The following is a 14,895-nucleotide window of genomic DNA, read 5'->3' on the forward strand; positions in this document are numbered from 1 at the left end:
ATATTACCTCCCGGCATTAATGGATCAGAATTACTATTAGAGATATGCAAGTTGTAAATCACTCCATGGCAGGTCTTAGCTGATAGAGAAACTGCTTCTTATTTCTTCAGTAAGAACAGAAATATTTTATAGCATAGTTTGTGCCCTGAAATTTTCAAAAGGTGCATACATTTTGCACAATTACTGCATGTGAGGTCCACTCAAAGGAGGATTTGTTTTATTGTAAAGAATCTCTAAAGTCTTTCTTATAAGACAATGGACACCAATCCATCTCCTAATTTTCTTCAGAATCTCTCTGAACATTATATTTTGAGCCACAAGTGAACTCTGTGACTGGAAATCCTGCACAATAATTAATGGCATAGACTCTTGTATGACAATAGGGTGGAATCTGAGTGGCTGTCTAGTCTTCAATCTGTGGCTACTTGGCCGCCAGCTATTACAAACGGAGGGGATTATGTGGTTCTGCTGGGGCTTAGAACGAGCAAGTGCTGGAGCCTCTGTCAGACACACCCATGTCTACCCTGCTGCTCACACTGGTGCCAGGGATGTGGTTAACAAATACCTACTGAGTGCCTGGATTAAGCTCCCTGAGTCCTGCTTTGGGAAACTAGTGTTTTTGTCAGTTACACAGTTTGAAGTCCAGAGGCCATTACCTGAGAAGCTCTGTTTATAAAATATAATTTGCCAATGTCAGTTTTTATCAAATTTTACTAATAATTTCATGTATTTCACATAGTTTAAAACAGTTCATATTTTTCTAAAATATGCTGGGACCACACCAGTGTACCACCGAATGCTTGGCAGGCAGTCCTGTGATTCCTTCCCCTCTACTCATGATCCTCTTGGAAAGATTTAGGTAGCCATTTATCATCAGCCAGGCATTTTGGCTTGAATTCTGACCCTTTAACAACTACTCGTTTATTCAAAATACAAATAAAATTATTACCTTGTCACTTGTTATACATTGAGAATTTAAATAAAAATTATAATTTTATATACTGTGTATCCATATCAAAAATTGTACATTTGAGCTGATAGCCTACTTCAGAGATTTATCTATTATTCATGTTCATGGTAGAGAACATCAAGCTCATCTATTTATAATATTTCAATTATCAAAATATGACAAGATTTCTGCAGTAACAAATATATCAATTATGCTAACTATAAATGTTCCTTATAATTGTAAATGATGTTAGCTTTATAATATTTTCAAAGTGTTAATGTGTTAAAAACTGACCAATGCTTTACAAGAATTTCTATATCTACACAGTAATATGATATATAGTAATATGTATTTGTGATGTACCTAGTAATGTATATTGCAATACGTGTGTTCACAGTAGCCCTATGGAAGAAACTATAATCTTAGCCTTATTTTATGCATGAAATAAAGGGGCTTAGAGAATTACATACCTAAAACTACAAATCTAATAAACTATATGACTGGACTATAGAATTTGCTGCTAACCACAACACAAGGAACATAAAATGATTTTGGGAACTATCTATTTAGTGAATCATAGTAGGATGTAGAAATTTTAAGTTATTTGTTATTTTTAAATTGGTTTTATGTTATAAGAATTTACATTCAGACTTGTTTGAGCACAACACTAATATGTAATAGGCACTTGTAATTTTAAATAATTTAAATAGGTATATTTAAAAATATGATGCAATTTTACTAGGACAAAGGATATTTTAAAACCAGCCACATATTATGAAAATCATAATGGGTTATCTTAAAGAGAAATATTAACATTTTAGATATGCCAAATACACAAATTTTTTTTCTTTTTTTTTTTTTTTGTGGTACTGGAGATTGAACTCAGGACCTTGTGCTTGACAGGTGAGTACTTAGTCCACTGAACTATCTCCCCAGTCTCAAAAAATTCTTAATAAGATTTATATATAAAGATTTGTCTATTAGTAATATTTTCATGTCTCATTACTGGAAAGAAAATAAATACATAAGAAAGTAAATAAATCTCAACTTTGCCTTTGGCACTGAAGCTACTGATAGATGAATCAGTGATTTTTCCATTATAATAATCATTGCAATATTACTGCTTTTAGCTTTGAGTAATGACATGGAGGTCATTACAATTTGTGTTTATCATGACTCACTAAACTTATATTTTATGCATTAAAAGTACCAGGCTATGATAAAAAGTTGAATACAGTAATGTTAAACTGAAGCAAAACTGACTTTGAAGTTTATTTTAGCAAACAGCAATTAATGAAGAGAGCAGCTCCAAACTGCAATGGAACATAAGAGAAACAGAAAGGCACAGAATTAAGGTGAAGCACATAGAATTAGAAAATGTTCACAGTTGTCTTATTTGGTTTATCTTATTGGGAGGCTTCTAATGAAATAAACTATTTCACTACTGTATTTTACAAACATTTGCAAGCTGAACAAGGAATAGGGATCCAGTGGTCTCTCTGTGTGACCTGTTCTGCCAGGGGAGAAACAGAAGCAAGAATGAGGAAAAGATAGACAAGAAGACAAGATCTGGGTTAAGTGGTAGCTTGTCTGCCTTTATTTATACTTTTACAAAGTTACAAGACACAAGGTGGCCTAGAAAGCCCACAAAGTCCGGGCAGGATGTTTTTCTCAAGACTGAGTTAGCTTGACTGTTTTAGGCAATGAGGTCTCGTTCTGCCCTCCCACATAGGATCAATTTCCAACTTTAGTGACTCCCAACCATCAAGACCTAGCTGACTTTGTCATCTTAGGGATGCATTAGGCTTCGGCTCCATTCTAATTCCCTTGGATGCTGGGGTGAGGTCTTGTGTGAATTCTCTTTTGGCCTGGAAATAATCCTGCTACCTTCCACATTAGAAAGAAAGCACCCTGGAGAGAAGGATTTACTGGGGAAGCTTTGAAACTATTTTGTGAATTATGAAATGTGAGGGACAGTGAGCCCCATGATCCAATCAACTTCAAAACACATGAGATTTTGGGGGACATTCATGGTCATAGATTTATGTCTCAGTCCCCTAAAGAGTCATGACCATCTCATCATTCAAGATGCATTTCATCTTCCTTTTAGGAGTCTTTAAAGCTCCAGCATTCCAGAAAAGTCAAAAGCCTCCTCTGAGACTCATGGTAAACTGAGCTGTGAGCCCCTGTAATGAGCAAAATGAAAGTTAAACTTGCAACACCAATTTTTTCAGAAATAACCACCATATTCTTTCTGCTCATCCAAATTATGACTATTATTCTAAATGAAACTGATGCAGCATTGAGTTATTTTTAAACCTCATACAGAACTTTCTTCATTCACTAATGAACACCCAGTCTAAGAGGCAACCTCTGAAATCATAAAGGACTGCAGCAACTACTGAAACTAAAGCAACTGCAGCAATTGCCACTGAAGGGGAAAATGCCACTGTGACCAACACACAAACAGGACAACCAAGCATAATCACATACATCTGTAAACCTATAACTCTGGGAGCCTGAGGCAGGAGGGTTACAAGTGCAAGCCTAGCTTTGGACAACTTAGTGACTTAGTAAGACTCCCAAAATTGAAAAGTTCTGAGAATGTAGCTCAGCACAAAGGACTTGGATCCAATCCCCAGACCATAAATAAATGCATACATGCATATTAAACAAACATCCTCCCAAAAAGAATTGACCCCACAACCCACTATAAGACTAAAAATTCTGGAAATTCTTGCTCAATGAAAATCCACTCAGGAAGTCACTTCTGTAACAGAAACCATCCCATAAAGTATATTAATCTTAAGATGTCTCCAGGGAACACTGCTGAAAGTAAAACTATCCTGTGAACTACTCTAAAGGACATGCCTGAGCCTGAAATCATCTAGGAGACCAATGTCAACTTGAAGCCATGCTGAGTACCTCAGCTATAAACCACCCAGGAGACTCCACTGAACCCCAAATCCCAAGTCCCTTTGGAATGTGAAACCACCTTAGACAGTGCCTTCCATCCAGCCACCCCATGACTATAATGGGTCAACTGAATTTTGTGCTGTAACTATAGAAAACTATTACGTTCCCTTATGCTTCCTATTATCTACTCTAAGGAATGTGCTCTCACCCTCTGTTCAAAGCTATTTAGTAATGAGCAACTTTCTCCCTTCCCTCCTTAATCTAATTTCTGTAAACAAAGTTAGCTTACGATGACTTCAAAAGAGAACCAAGGGGCCGGAGAGATGGCTCAGTAGGATAAGCGCTTGACTGGCAAATGCAAGAATCTGAGTTCAACCCCTGGTTCCACAAAAAAAAAAAAAAGGGGAACCAAGTGGGCTTAATTCCTTGTAACCTCAGTCTATGCAAGGCTGCCTGTATTCAGGTGCAAGATAACTAGAAGCTGAACAGTGGCCCCAGAAAATTTAGGTTGAGTAATGGTCACACTGACCCTGAAAGCATATTCTGTGTAAAACGATAAATTTGTTTACCAAACTAGATTTGGTTCCATGATTTAAAAGCCCCCCATTTCCTGGGCTAGCTGCTGTTAAGTCATCTCCTGCGTGACAACTGACCATTCTGAGCTCAGTAATAAAAGGCTCTTTTAAAATCCAATCCAGCTTCTGATCTGGTTCCTATTCTGCAGGACCCATAACAGTGACCAATCAAGAATATCTTAGTCTGTAAATTCTAAAATATAGCATTAAATTTCTCAATTCTATAGTACAGACCTAAATTTCTAAACTTTAGTCTAGAAATTCTAAAATAGAACAGCAAGTATAACCAGAAATCAAACAACCTATTTCTGAAAACTCTACAACAAACATAAACCATTATTATTTCTATATTTCAGCAGAAATAGCACAGGGCAGCAAATATCAAATGCATTAAGATATTTTAGGAATTGTTAGTGGAATTATATCAAGAAAAAAATCTTTCATTTATTACCTACATTGCTGCACTAGCAAAAATAATGTGGCTGTCTTCATGAATTCTTGTGACCAGAAATAACAGTCTTTTAAGTTATTGTTCTAGGAAGATCTCTGTCAGAACCATTTAAAGCCATGAATTAATTCACTAGTAACTTGAGTGACTATTGTTGTTTCTTGACAGAAGTGTGCTTCCTGACACGCGGAGTACAGTAAAGGTTAAATAAATAATAGCTATTACATAACTTATAAAAATGAAAAATTATAGAACTAGCTAGCATAGAAAAACAACAGAAAGAAGGATTCATCAACAATGCAAAGGTGTGGCTTCCTAGTAGAATTTACAGTAAAAACATGTTGGCATAATTCTCCCATAATTAAGAACTTCATTATCAGATTTAATTAAATTTCACAATAGTGGAAAACATTGCATAACTTTAAAATAGTTTATCTGTTCATTGACAAAATGGAACTTCCTTTTTTTAAAAAAAAGAAAGAAAGAAGAAAAGAAAAGCCTGTACACAGATCTTTCAAACAATCTATCTTAAGGTGAGTACAGAGACACATAGAAGAAAAGTACAGCTAGGTTTGAGATACTGCACGAACTGTTACCGAGCTGCACACTTTCGGTTTTCTGGAGGCCCTGAGCTTTCTCTATGGCTAGCAGGGTGGGAAGCCCTCTCACTTGTCCCTGGCGGACTTCCCTACCTCAGGCCAAAGTATTTCTCCCAGGCGGGCGATGTCATCTGGGCCCATGTGCTCACCACCACGTGAAGTCCAGGCTTCTTTCCCCACAAACCCAAGGGCAGGGCCGCCCTAAGTTCAGGCCCCACCGCGCAGCCTCGCGGGCGCCCAGAGACGGGGATCCTTGGTTCACTAACTCCGTTCTTTCCAATCAAATTCAATGGTTAGGTTCAATGTTGGCTTATGGCGAAATTTGAAACAGTTTTTGTCCAGGCTTGTTTATGACCAGAACCTTGGGGAGACCTGAGTTGTGCATCAAGTGCACCATAAAAGCTGTCAGGTATTCTGTGGACAAATCTCACTGTTCACCACTTCCCTCTTCTCCAGGTGCGGGGCCTGAGGCGGAGGAGTGGGAGGAGGAGTGGGATGAGCGCGCCCTCCGCCAGGGAAGAGGAGCCCGCCCAGGCCGGGATCACGTGAGACAGGATGCCCAGTTCCTCACCCACCCTCCAGCACTGGAAGCCGCAGCCTCGGGGCAGCGCGCCTTCTCCCAGGGCTGCATCCTCTCCACCGGCCTCCAGAGACTTTAAGGTCTTGTCTTGGTTCCACAGTACAGCGATTTTTAGGAGGATGGGAGGTCGGACAAGCTGCAGTTCAGAAATCCTGTCCTCGGGGGCCTGCCCCTTAGCTCAGTTCTTTGTCTACGGCCATGCCACCCTGAACGCCCCGGATCTCGTCTGATCTCGGAAGCTAAGCAGGGTCGGGCTTGGTTAGTACTTGCATGGGAGAAATCCTGTCCTCAAGCTGCGGTTCAGAAATCTTGTCCTGAGGCTTTTTAACACCTCCCTTACTCTTTTTACTGGTACCATTTCAGACAATAAGGACTGAGGATGACCATGACAAATTTGCGGTACTTTCATTAAGTCTTTTACACTTGATCTTAACAAAAGGTCAAGAAGTCATTTAAACACTGAGACTTCTGCTTTTAACATTTTCTTTAAAAAAAATATTTTTATAAGTGTAGCCACGTAGCAAGTATGGGGAGAATATTATGCTTTGTTAAAGCCAAATTTGCTAATTTGTAGGACAAACGATGCATACCAAGAGATTACTTTGGCTGACTGATTGGTGCCAGGAAACGAATTTAAGACCTCATGCTTGCTAGGTAGCTGCTATGCCTCTGAGCTATACACCTGACTAATTTAAAATAGTTAAAACATTTCATTTGCAATGAAAAAAATCAAAATCTGAACCCAAAAATCCATTTTGTCCATCGGTCAGAATCATTTGCTTGATTAAATGAAAATTTAATCATTTAATTGATTAAATTTGATCATTTCCTTGATTAAATATAATGTCACATAAATGCAAGAAACAGAAAATAAGTTTAAACATGTAGACACTCTCAAGTATATAGAGCCATGCATAGTTATAGTCAAGGAAAAAAAAACAAACTCTATGGCTCACAATAATTAGAATACCAAAAAAAAAAAAAAAAGAAAAGAAAATCTTTAGTGCTGTTAGAGAAAGGCAATGAATCACCTCTAAAGAAGAACTCATCAAACTTACAGCAGATTTTTTAACATAAAACCTTAAAGGCAAGAAGAGCTTGTATTAAGTATTTCAAACCCTGAAAGAAAACAACTTACAACTTATTTGACATAGCCTGCAAAGCTGTATTTTAAAATTGATGGGGAAACTGAACATTTCCATGAAAACGGGTTTCTAAAAATTCATAATTATAAAACCAACACTGTAAAAAATAGCTCAAGGACATCCCTGAAAGAGATAATGCAGCTAATGATGATGCCAAAATTTCTAAGAGAATAAATAAATCAGGTAACGCTAGCAATTAAGTAGGAGAGACAGAAAGAAAAAGAGAAAAATAAATAATACAATGACAAGAATAAGTCCATAGCTATCATTATAACCAGCAATGTGAATGACCTCAATTTAATAATCAAGACACAGAGTACCAGAATGGATTAAGGAACAAATTCCAATGGTATGTTGTACACAAAAAAACACATCTAAAACAAAGGAGATTCAAATATTAAAAAGCAAAAGTTGGAAAAAGTATTCCATGAAATGGGAACACATAATCAAGAAAGAGCAGATTAAAGTGCCTGCAAGCAGGTGCAGGGGCCCGGGGTTCAATCCCTGGGCCTGCTGTGCTGGCCCTACACCCGGGGCACACTAAAACAGCAGTTGAGACTGAGCATGGTGGCATGCACCTGTACTCCCAGCTCTTGGGAAGCTGTAAACAGGCAGATCACTAAGAGTCAGATCTAGTACGCCTGAACACCCTGTAGACTCTTTCCTAAAAATACAAAAAGAAAAAAAAAGAGTAGCTACTATTCTCAGACAAAATGGACTTGAAGCTAAAACTGATCAAAAAAGACAAAAGAAGTACATTATACATTTGTTAATGTAGCTATTTGGCAGGAATAATTCTAAATAATTATAAACATACATGCATGAAACTATGGTATATCAAATTTCATAAAACCGTAAAGATCCTACAAACATCAACACAACTGCAGTGGGGGATCTCAATACCCCATGATCACAAATGAATCAACTAAACAAAAAATTAAGTAAAGTTAATCAAACCTTTGGACAAATGGACTTAACTGATATCTATAAAGTGTTCCATATAACAAAAAAATGCTGGGGTTGGTGAGATGGCTCGGTGGTCTAAAGCACCTCCTTAGAACAAGCTTAGCAAAGCACATGGACCACCGTTCAATCCCCCAGCACCACATGCCAGCCAGCCCTGCCCCCTGGTGGGCTGAACTGGCCACACACACACACACACACACACACACACACACACAATAAATAAATAAATAAATAAATAAATAAATAAATGCTTACTCTTTTCAGCAAAGCATGGTACTTTCTCTAAAATAGAACATATAATGATCAGTAAAGCAGGCTTATGTAAATGCAACAATCAAAATTTCACCATGCATATTATCAAATCACAGTACAATTAAACTAGAAATCAACAGCAAAATAAACAACAGAAACTATGCAAATGTACATAAATTTTAAAAATATACTCTTGAATGACCAACAAGGAAATGAAGAAATAAATAAGGTAGTTTCTAGAGTTAAATGACAGTAAAACATAATATGCCATAACTTATGTATCACAATAAAAATAGCCACTTGAGAGAAGTTTATAACTGTGCATGTTCACATCAGAAAAAATAGGATGAGCCCAAATAAGCAACCTAATGGTGTATCTTTTTTTTTTTTTTTTTTCTTTGGAACCAGGGATTGAACTCAGGCCCTTGAGCTTGATAGGGAAGCACTTATTCTACTGAGCCATCTTCCCCCAGCCCCCTAATGGTGTATCCTCTGATCTAGAAGAACAAGAACAATCTGAGCAAAGACCTTGTACAAGGGCTAGGGAAATGGCTCAGTAGAGTAAGTTCTTCCCTGGCAAGCACAAGGGCCTGAGTTCAATCCCTGTGTTCTGTCAAAAAAAAAAAAAGACCTTGTACAAGAAAGGAAATTATAAAAGAGCAGAGACCAATGAAAGGAAGATTTTTAAAATGCTAAGAATCAATCAGTTGAAGATCTTGTTCCTTGAAAGAATAGATAAAATAAACCCTTAGCTAATCTTACCAAAAAAAAAAGAAAGAAAGAAAAGGCAAAACCAAGGAGACTTAAAAATCTTGAACAATCCAATAAGGCATTTAAATCGAATCAGCAATAAAAACTAGCAACTAAGAAAAGCCCAAGACCAAATTAATTAATAGCTAAATTCTACAAGAACTTGAGAAAAGACCCAATACCAATATTCCTCAAGCTCTTTAATGAAATCAAGAGGAAAGGAGTCCTCCCAAAATCATTCTTGAAAGTTAATATTGCCTTGATTCCAAAGCTAGGAAAGGGCCCAACCAAATAAGACAACTACAGGCCAGTCTCTGTAATGAATATAGATGCAAAAATCTTCAGCAAAATACTGATAAACAGAATACATCAGTATATAAATCATCAAAAAGATAATAAGCCATGGCCAAGTAGGCTTCATCTCAGGAATGCTGGATGGTACTCACAAGTAGTGCTATCCCAACAACTTCAACTTCCTATAACAAAGGAAATTATTACTGTAAATATTGTACAAGAAAGCATTCTTTTCTTTATTTTTTTTTGACCTCCCACTAGGTCCCAACTTTTCTTTTCAAAATTTTATTGATAAACAGATAGCAATGAGACAGTTTCAAATCAAATCGGAAGTACAGTTTCAACAAATAATACACTGCATATATTCTTCTCAGTGGTTAATTGCTGTACAAGATGCGGACTTGAGATCCTATTTACAAACACCATTAGAACAAATCATTCTATTCATTAAGAGAATGCAACTATATATCTATCCTAACCACTTTGAATACACAGATACAAAATGGTCCCAACTTTTTTAAAGGTCTCACCAGCTCTCTGTACCACCACTCTAGGAACCAAGATCCCAACAAATGAACAAAGCTCTAAGGACACATTCAAACCACAACCAAACCAAAGCACTAAGTTAAGTTCCTTGATAAACAGTATCCACAAATAGTGTTGCTTTAAAACTCTCTGCTACATAGAACAGAATCCAAAGTCTTAATGCCAAGAGAATAACCTCTAAGAGGCTATGGCAACTTCTGCTCAGGGGAGCTTTGCACTCCTGTTAGGCAATATTCAACATTACAATCAACTCTGCAAAAATACAGGAAACCAAGCAAGGTCAATAATGTTGCTGAAATCAGGCAAGCTGGCTGTGGTCTTGTCAACATGTACAAAACTGCATATAATCACAAGAAAGCATTCTAACTAAAATTTTCTTGAGTTACAGTTTTTGTTTTTAAAAGAAGTGAGTTTCTGCCCTCTTTTAATATTTTGGTGGCTATAACCCACACAGAAATTATTTCAGTTTTGACAGTGTTCATCTTTTTATCTTTAACAGCCAGAAAGTCATTACAACTATAAATCACAATACTTGGCCAAAAATATACCTTGGTATCAAACAAATTATACCACCAGGCAGGTGTAGGAAGCCCCTTCTGGTCCTCATCTCTGTCCAAGAAGTCTATATTTGTAATCCCAAAAACACGTTATTGGAATCCCACAAAGTTAATTCCAATCTACCATTCCCAGTGCAAACCAATGCAAAAATAAAGACATTAACACATATTCATAATTATGGGGAGCCAAGGAGCCCTAAGTCCAGTCATGAAGATAGCTTTCTAGAACAAAGAGGCCAACCAAGAGCTGCTCCTGGGTTTAATTCAGTTGTGAAGTAGAAGTGGCTGGAGGATGAATGACTGAGAATTGTGGGAAGTAGTTGAGTACTGTGAGCTGGGCTAGGTAAGTGGCCTGCATTTATCTCTGTCATATGCAAAGAGAAGGATATGCAAAAAAGTAATTTGCATTATACTATTGAGATAGTATCTAATGTTTTGGGGTCTGGTGCTTCAGCTCTGACGTATAATCTTTCAAGCTCCTCTATCTCCAAGTTCGATTCCAGCAGACAGCATGGAGCATTGATTCTTCATCCTGTCTTGACCTGACTCATATTAAAGAGCAGCAGGTGTGGGTAATCAGGGAAACACATCTGCAGTCTTGAAAGACTACCACCAGCACCTTGACTATCCAATAAGTGCTTAAAGCCACTTAAAGGGATAAGAAAAAATCCTAGCCAGCTCTGTACATATCAATACAAGGAAATAGGGTCAGGCTCAGCCAAAATGTAGACAATTGCTCTTCTTTCAAGGAGAGCTGCTCAGGTGGTCCTCCACAGGCAGAGAAAAAGTTGCTTGTCTTTTTATACAATAAGCATGGTTTTAGAAAGGCAACAATGCAGAACATATGAGTATTAACATAAAAGACTTTCTAGGTCATATAAAGATCAAGAGAATTAACAAGCATAGTTAGCAGCATAACAATCGTAGATGATTCTGGATGTCTAATAGTTGCCCAACAATATGACAAAGCAAAGATGTATAGTAGTTTAAGGGTGGTTGAAACTCAGTTTTCTTATGGTCACAAAATCTTTTAAGTAATCTTCTAAATATAACTTCCTTTTACTCCTTACTATAGATTCATTATATTAGAATGCTTTAAAAATTAAATGAATTCCCATTGAGAAACTAATAATTAATAATAACATAGATGAAATTTTTCTGTTTCACTTTGCTTAATCAATCAAACACTTCTATGAAGTACAATTATCACTATCTTATTTGTAAATGACAACATTGATGTACAAGGTAGTGGGCATACGAAAGACAGCTAATGGTGAGAATTCGGTTTAGGCTACCTGACTTGAACCACGCACATACAATTACTAAATTGCACTACACAAGTCACAGATTTTATTCACTGACACTCTCACAAGGTACATTTTACTGAAAGAACTCAATATCCTGGTACACTCCACTGTAAAACATTTCCTGTAAGAAACCTTACACATAATGCAATCTTTTTCTCTTCTGCTCTGTACATTGTTTGAATTCTGTTTTCTATGCCATATGCTAGTTTCACACATTACTAATGGGCTGCACCAAACCTCAATATGTGTTGTTATGAAGAAAAAGTATATTAATGAAAGTGGTTAGAAATTGATTAGAAGGGGAACAGAAAAAACTCAATGGGAAGAAGTCAGACTCTAAATATGGAAAATATAAGATCAATTCTTTTCCTAGGTGTGTGAATTTGAGCAAGTTACTTGACTTCCCTATAATTCATTGTGCAGTCAGTAATCCACCAATCATGATATACATTGCAAAGGGTTGCTATGAGGATAAGTGGCCTGAGCCTACATGTAGTGATTTTTCACCAGCATACTACATGGTAAGGCTCAGCAAACTGTATGTCTAGGGAAGAAAATACAACATCTAATAAAGAGTAAGTCTCTTCCAACTCAAGAGCTTTTGTCTCCCTTGGTTATATCTCACAGTTCCTAACCTTTCTCAGTTGTATGGCTTTTAGTCATAAATTAAAAATATATCATATAGGAACAGACCCAGAGCGCAGGCCTGGAAAGTGAGTGAGATGACCCGGGGCCGTGGGATCCTGAACAGACCCAGAGCTCAGGCCTGGCGAGTGAATGAGATGCCCTGGGGCCCGGGGATCCTCATTTGACCCAGGCTGCAGGCCCAGCATGGAACCCTTCAGCAGAACTCCCTGCAAAGAGGCTAGAGGCAAGACCCACCCAACTGATTCAGGAGCAGAACATCTTCCCAGAGAGACACAAAGGGTTCAACTCTAACACCTGCAGCAGAAAGAAGTGGAGCACAGCAGCCAGATCCAAACAACACCCACCTGGAGGAATCTGAACTTCATAGATCCGGACCTGGTGCTAAGGTAATAACTCTATCGCTCTACACCAAAAGTCAGAAGACAGCTATACAAAATGACAAAGAGAAAGAACAAAATGCAATCTCAGGCCCCGAGTCCACCCAACAAATGCAGAAGACACTAGCACTGAGGAAACTGGAAATCACACACCAGATATCTCTGAAATAATAGCGTTGACAGTAAAGAATCAACTGCAGAAAGGTATAGAAGAAATAATTTCAGAACTAAAAAATGTAGTGGTAACTATAATCAAAGAAGTACTAAGTGCTTCTAAAGAATACACTGACAGCCTTTCTAGCCTCGGCCTCGGGCTGTACAGCCACCATGATGTTGATGCCAAAGAAGAACCGGATCGCCATTTATGAGCTCCTTTTCAAGGAGGGGGTGATGGTGGCCAAGAAAGACGTCCACATGCCCAAGCACCCAGAGCTGGCAGAAAAGAATGTGCCCAACCTTCACGTCATGAAAACCATGCAGTCTCTCAAGTCCCGAGGTTACCTGAAGGAACAGTTTGCCTGGAGACACTTCTACTGGTACCTTACAAACGAGGGCATCCAGTATCTCCGTGACTACCTCCACCTGCCCCCTGAGATTGTGCCTGCTACTCTTCGCCGCAGCCAGCCTGAGACTGGCAGACCCCGGCCCAAAGGTGTGGAGGGCAAGCGGCCCATGAGGCTCACACGCGGGGAGGCCGACAGGGATGCCTACAGATGCAGCGCCATGCCCGCTGGTGCCGACAAGAAGGCTGAGGCAGGGGCCGGTTCAGCCACTGAATTCCAGTTTAGGGGCGGATTTGGTCGTGGACGTGGTCAGCCACCGCAGTAAAGTTGGAGGACTTTATTTTCCATTGAATAAATGTAGCCAGAAAACGTGGGATCTGCATATGTCCCATTTGTTTGTATTGCAAAGCCTGGAGTGGTTCAAGGATCCAAATGGGATGGGGTGCTTGTCTGGGTGACTTCTTGTGGTGCCAGTTGGTTTGAGGAGGCCAGGGCACCTTCTCGGGCACACTCGATGCTGATGGGGGAGTGACTCTTGGCCCTGGAATTGAGGTTCTGTGTGTCCTCTGGGGAAGTGCTGCAGAAGATGAAAGGAAACGTGTTGGAGTCCCCACGGACAAGTGGGAGGAGGACAGGCTTCTGTTTAAACTTAGTGTACTGACTTTTTATTTATTTTTTCCTGGAGGCATGGGTTACTTGAGATTGAAGCCAGGGTCCTCACACTTTCTAGTCCTGTTTTTGGAAGCAGAGGTCTTGCTGTGTTTCCCATGGTGGACAGTGATCCTCCTGCCTCAGGTTCCCTGCAGAGCTGGGCTTACAGGTGTACTTCACTTGACTAACTTATCAGGCTTAAAAGGCAGTTCTTATGAGAACCAAAGGAGAAAAGGCACAGTAAGACGCTGGGGGTGAGCTTGGTAGAGCACAGGCATGTTTGAGGCCCTGGATTCCATTTCCAGCTCAGAAAATCTTTGCGTTGCCTGCCCCTATAATCAGTGCCAGTGCTCAGGAGACTGAGGTGGGAGGATTGCCACAAATTCAAGGCCTGACAACTGTAGAGTGAAACCCTATCTCAGATGCCAAGAATAAGGCATGGCACAAAACCAATCCCAGCACTCAGGAGGCTAAGGCATATTGGTAGGGAGATGGGCCTGAACTGATAGCAAGGCCCTAGATAAAAATTTTTAATTTTCCAAAGTGGACTTTTACTATCCAAGTAGCTGTAGCTGTTGTTTGCGAAGGCCCCAGCACGTGACAGAAGTGGGCAGGGCATTGTTTTCCAGGAGTGATGCTGTGTCCCCAAGAGGCAGAGAGGACTATCTGGTCCTACACACAAAACTGCTTGGCACAGTGCCGCAAGGCAGGCTGGCTGGGCATGATGGTGCAGGCCTGTAATCCCAGCATTCAGGAGGCTGGGGCAGAATGATTGCTGTGAGTTGGAGGCCAGCCTGAACACACAGATCTCATGTCCAAAAATAAATGATGG

The 14,895-nt window shown here is 39.2% G+C and overlaps 1 pseudogene; it reads left to right on the forward strand.

Moving 5' to 3' along the window:
• Window positions 1–4,563: 4,563 nt before the first annotated feature.
• Window positions 4,564–13,794, forward strand: LOC101574512 (annotated as a pseudogene).
• Window positions 13,795–14,895: the final 1,101 nt, after the last annotated feature.

The sequence above is a fragment of the Octodon degus genome, unplaced genomic scaffold (assembly GCF_000260255.1).
Source record: "Octodon degus isolate 3935 unplaced genomic scaffold, OctDeg1.0 scaffold00341, whole genome shotgun sequence".
NCBI classification, from domain to species: Eukaryota; Metazoa; Chordata; class Mammalia; order Rodentia; family Octodontidae; genus Octodon; species Octodon degus.